Source organism: Morone saxatilis, unplaced genomic scaffold (assembly GCF_004916995.1).
Source record: "Morone saxatilis isolate NCDOM2014 unplaced genomic scaffold, NCSU_SB_2.0 Contig23, whole genome shotgun sequence".
In the NCBI taxonomy this organism is placed as follows: domain Eukaryota; kingdom Metazoa; phylum Chordata; class Actinopteri; family Moronidae; genus Morone; species Morone saxatilis.
The window spans coordinates 5,458,964-5,465,204 of NW_023339796.1; the positions used below are offsets into that span (position 1 = coordinate 5,458,964).

The 6,241-nt window shown below is 41.0% G+C and overlaps 1 protein-coding gene across 1 annotated transcript in view; it reads left to right on the plus strand.

Moving 5' to 3' along the window:
• The window catches only part of pak1ip1 (PAK1 interacting protein 1), a gene marked incomplete in the record, with an annotated part of 11,929 nt that overhangs the window by 538 nt on the left and 5,150 nt on the right, over positions 1-6,241 (plus strand).

Sequence of the window (6,241 nt, forward strand, 5' to 3'; positions counted from 1 at the left end):
AAACCAGTACTACTAACCAGGATACCCCTACAGGAGTACCCCGATAACAGGAGTACAAGCCTAACAGTGACTGACGCACTACTGGGAAGCTGGCAACAGGGCTAAGATCTACTGCCATCCGCAATTTTGTATTACTCCGTCCTCACGCGGCTCCTGGAAGAAAACAACCAACCAGATACAATCAATTAACTCATGATTCGTCTAGACAGCTTCTACATCACGACCACACACACCGACCCACACCATGCGCCCCCGCCTACACACACACCACCATCATCCACACAGCAGCAGCTAGGACAGCTGAACAGTGGAGAGGTTGCTGGGCGGGGTTGGTGAGCATCAGCGACTGGTTGCCATACTGGCCCCAGCACTCAGGGCTGAACCTGGAGACAGGATCCCCAGTTTGCTTGTTCACATTTTTGAGCCTATTAAGTGTCTTTATCTAATCACCTGGATTGTTGTAGGGGAGAAAAGCCTAATGTCAATCACCGCTCGAGCACTTACGTACAGAAAGATAGTAAAGACTTATTTGTCTTGCCTGTAGTACTATCACTAGGGACACGCCTGGTGCTCTGTCCCTGAAGACAGAGGGCGCGTCCCCACGTAGCCATCCGCTGTCACACGCATCGCACAGGTATTAACTGGAATGGCACGAATCTTCACCGTGGCCTCAACAGCACGCAAGGGGTGGAGGCGGAGAGGCGCGCTTGGATTACAGTCACCGCAGCTCCTACGAGCATAGAATACGACAGAAGACCGACACCCTACTCTCACACACTCGCACAGTCTATAGACAGCAGAGTCCAAGTGCCAAATTGGTCAACTCTCGGTGACTGTCAAACAAGCGACAAGTCCCAGACATCATCACCCTTGTACCTTGTATCGTCCACTGGATACCTGGGCACATATGACTTATCCCCATCTCTGCTCAACCATCATCTACTCTTGCAGTCACCCTGTTCTACGCTACTGATTCAAGGTACCCGCCATTCTTTCTTGTTTAACTGCGTCGGTGCAAGTCCCTCGTTTTTTGTTAACGATAACGCTCTCAAGCTAGCTACTTGCCTACACTCCTAGCGTGGAACGGTGGTGTGGATACTTAGGTCATGATCTGCGCCCTCCCACAGGCCCTACATTACACATCCAAACAACCGTAAAGACTGAAGGACACAACTATTTTCAATCGACGCTTGGGAACGGCTTCCCCACTCTACCAAACGATGCCGGTTCTACACTGTGGCTGCATCACCACACTAAAACCGCTGCCACGCAGCCGAGTGCTTAACCGCTCGCGAGCCCAAACTTGATGCTTCGTTTCCTTTTGTTCAATTGATCCAATCACGGGACTTGAAACACCCAACGCTGGCCATGCAACATGCGCCTATAACACACCTGTTCGGCAAGTGGAAAGTTGGCCATCAGACAGGATTTCAAATCCTGGAACCCCTTTCGGCTCCCCGCAGAGAACGGCTGACTTTCAGCGACTGCACCACTGGGGACGACATGGTTCCACACCACCTTCTCAACAAGCTGAACAATGACCATCACAGCACTCAAGTATTTATGTTCGTCTTACAACTCTACAACAATGCAATGACGTGATTTATTTCTGAAAAAAATCCCACAACATTCCTGATGGTTCTCACGGTGTATTGTCAAATAATTTATGCGTGAGGTTTTGGCCAAAAGTACGGAAAGGGCTTGTGCAGTCAGCAATGCTACATTACCACGTACAGCAGACTGCGCGAAGGTGCCAGCCTGGACCTCACCGCGTGTCTGCCCATACCTCTGAGACTTCACGCAACAGTCTGCGTACCGTCTATCATCGTAATAAAAAAAAAACAAAAGATAATATAAAAAACCAGGAACATATATATAAATTAGCAATCTTAAAAGAGATAAGGCGAATAAAAGATATGATATAAGATTTAAATGGGGAGGAGTTTTAACATAATACCTATAACAAGAAGGAGGGGAATAAAAGCTGAAAACCATATAGATTGGAGAAATAAACAAAGAGAGAAATATCACATATAGAAACATATTCTGTGATTTATAATAGATAATATAAAATGGTATAAAGAGAATAAATATATAGAACAAAACAATATACATACAACAATAATACCCGGAAACCATCTTTCTCATGGCCAGCCTGGCGCCATTAAGACCTTCGCAGTTTAACCCCCTTCTTACCTTGGAATGGGAATGAAATGTTCTTAACCATGCGGCAGGGTGGATTCTAGGGGGGTGGCCAGCTAAAAAATACTTTGCCAAGAAAACTACGGAACAGACCCCGTGGGTGGTTCATTCTGCCTTGAGCCAGTTGGGGGGAAGACGAGAGGAGAGACGAGAGAGAGAGAAAGAGAGAGAGAGAGCAGAGAGAGAGAGAGAGAGGAGAAGAAGAGAGAGAAACAGAGAGAGACAGAGATAGACAGATGTACAGCAACAACAGTAGCAACACCTACATTAATACGTAGCTCACCAATGATGACACATGAAGAAGAGCGATGAACGAACGACAGGCAGCAACGATGGGGGATCAGCGAGCAGGCAACAACAGTAAGCAACAGTAACGCTGTAAGAAACAATATACTTAATAATAACTAATAATAATAACGACAATAATATAAGTGATTTTAGCAATGGCAGTCAAGGCAGAGACGCATTGGCAGGAGGCTCCACCGAGGATCCGATAAGAACGCTGGCGAGACGATAAGCACAGAAGAACTCCGGGGAAGAAGTGAAGTTAGTAACATGCATTAGATGAGACATGAAATGAGTGCAGAAAGAGAGAGAGAGGAAGAGAGGAGCTACGGTGCACATGGGAAATCCCCCAAATAAGTGCTAGGCCTATAGCAGCATACCTAAGGGATGCTTCGTGACTCACGCTGATCCAGCTAACTACTAAGCTTCTTATCAAAGAGGAACGTCTTAAGCCTACTGCTTCAAATGTGGAGAGGGTGTCTGGCCTCCCCGGCGACCACGCTGAAGCCTGGTTCGCACGAAGGGAAGGGCAGCCCTTGGTAACTGAAGGGCTCTGCTCCTGTTTCTAAGTTTTAGAGACTATAGGAACCACAAGTAACCCTGCCATTCAGAAGAACGGGCAGTGTTTAGAGGTAAAATAGGGGTACTATGAGCTCTTTAGGATAATGAAGGGGGCCCCTGACCATGAAGAGCTTATTAGGTTGAAGGAGAAGACTTTAAATTCTATTCTAAAGTTTTTATACAGGGAGGCAATGCAAGGAAAGGCTATAAAGGAGAGATGCTGATCTCTTTTCCTAGTTCGCCTGTCAGTATCGTGGCGGCAGCCGTTTGTATTAATTGGAAGCGTCTTAATGGATTTATTAGGGCAACCTGATAACAAAGAGTTGCAGTAATCAGCCTTGAAGTAACGAAGATGCATGGATTTAGTTTTTTCTGCAATCTGTCTGTGATAAGATGTGTCTATTTTTTTGTAATATCACGTAAATGAAAGAAGCAGTCCTAGAGATCTGCTTATGTGGGAATTAAATGACAAATCCTGATCAACAGATAACCGCCAAGTTCCTGACAGTGGTGCTAGAGGCCAGGTAATGCCATTGCCATCTAGAGTAGCTATATCTGATGGTGATTTATTTAGTGCTGTACTAATGTGCCACCATAATGCAATATTTTTGAGTTCATGAGATCTTCATTTTGGGGGATTTTTTTCCAAGCAAATATTGATATTTGTGACTGAGTGCGATTAAGTCAGCATGTATTTCTGTAACTCCTTAAAGTCTCCACCCCTCCCTCTTGCCATCCCATGAATATTTCTCCAGATCTGCCCCTTATTATGCTGCAAATTCTGATAGTGAAACGACAGAGTAAGCTTATGGGAAAAGTCTGTTGTTACAGACACCATTGCAATGCTGTCATTTGGCCTCTATGTCAAATTCCCCAGTGGAGTCCTTCCACTTCCTGGGCACCATCACCACCACCACCAAGTCGGTGGAGGATGTACTTCCTACTGCAGCTGACAAAATAACCTGCCAAAGACAACAACTTCTACACCGCCATCTTCACCTCCTCTGTCAACATTTGGTACTCTGCAAGGAGACTGCAGCGTATCATTTGCTCATTTAACAGAACTTTTCAACAGAATAACTTTTCAAGCGTTACATTTAAAGTTTAAATTTGACTTCAGTGCCTTGCTCAGTAGCTCAGTGGCAGCTAATACTTTGTTTTTTCATTTTCCCACACACGTTTTTCCTGACAAAATGTCTCTGTACAACAACAACCGGGGCGCACACACACACACACACACACACACAAACACACACAGAGCGTGTGAAAGAATGCCTGGGAACTGAGTGTCAGTAAGTGACGTTTATTCATTTGCTAATTTTACACGACAATACAACAATACACACTCTCATTAAGAATGCAGAGAAAGAGCGAGAGCGAGAGAGCTTCACAGACACACAAAGAGAGAGAGAGAGAGAGAGAGAGTTTGGCCTTGATGAGTTCATTTTGCTCTAAAGTTTTGATATTTTCATACTAACATTTCACATTTTCAAATTCAAATTCAATACCTTACATTTAATAAAAAAAAGTGCTTGTTGGGTGAACGGCCCAGAATTGTGGTGAGTGAGATAAAAAGTAAAACAATGATAAACATAACTATATGTGTCTATGCATACATACATATCATATGTAGTCTTATATATCTTTCTTAATATTATTATTTAGATTCTAAGATAAAAGTGTTAAAATACCCAATGAAAAAGTATACAATTAAAGTATACAATACAAAAAAAGATTAAAATATAAAGATATAAATAGACTCATGTAATAATACATGATCAGTTTAGTATATTCTGCTGAGGGCCCTGAAATCATTGCTCCTAACTTACCAATATTTTACACATGGACTGTCTATAAACTGGGTCAAACTACTTTTTTGGAGTCTGAAGGCCTGTTATAAATATTGCTTTTGCTTTATGTCATTATTTGTTTTTCTTTTCTACTTTATCTTTTTTGTCCTACAAAAACTCTAAGTCGCTACACAAGTGTACGCTTTTAGTTGGTTAATGATGTGGACACACTGAATGTGTGTTGTTTGTGTGTGTTTCATTTTAGTTTCAGTTAGTTTGCTCATTTCAGGTTTTTACTAGTTTCAGTGTTAGCTTTAGTTTTAAATTATAATATATAAACATTCAGGTTTTAGACCAAACCGTAGCGGCTGGGGAGATTTTTTCCCCCATTTATGGCAGTTATACGCACCAATTTTCATACAAGTTGAATACAATAATATAATTCCTAAATTAAATCATTTGGGGAAAACATGATAGTTACCCAGAAAAACAATGACCTTGTAAAGCATACATCCTATTTTATATGTAATTGTTCTCCAACTGTCTTCATTATTCTGTGTAATATTTCAGACTCTGCACTAGTGTAGAGTACAGGATTACTTAATTTCTCTAAATGTTTTTCAAAAAGGAAAATTTGAAAAACAGAATTTTACATATCAAGAAATAATTTGTGATTTTATTTGCAGTATACGTTCACTGACGATGGTCAATTGGCTGCAATGAAATAATGCTGCATATTGTTTCAGCACTGATGTCGACACATCACAGGACTCTAATCAAAGTTCCATGGGACACATATTTCACACCAGCACCACCATGTGGGAGAAGAGGGACATTGCATTTCCTTAGTTTCTGAGAGGAAGCATCTATAAACTAAATCAACTTTGAAAGTTTGAACTTTAAGAAGTACATTTTTTAACAGGTTTGTTTATTGCTCTCTGAATAATATTTTCAGTTTTTATATCAGTTTGACCTATACCACAATTCTGAGCAGAGAAATACTGTATTAATTCAAGATTCAAGATTCAAGAAGCTTGTATTTATCCCGAGGGAAATATTTACTGTGCAACATGTTGGCCAATACAGCAGGGGTGGCCGCAAAAGCTTAATACATGGGTTAAATAGCTAACATTAAAACTACATAAAAATAAAAAACATAAACATAACAATAAAGTAAAATAAAATAAATAAATAAAATAGAAGGCTAACAAAAAAAATTCTAACAATTAACTAAATGCAACAAAATGCAAGAACTTACAGTAACATAAGTAGAAAAAAAAACAAGTAACTAAATGTGACAAAATGCAACAAAAATTGCAGTTAAACGTAGGTATATACAATATACAACAATACACACCGTGCAATTTAGCAGCATAAATTGAAATAAAATAAGTACAAACTAA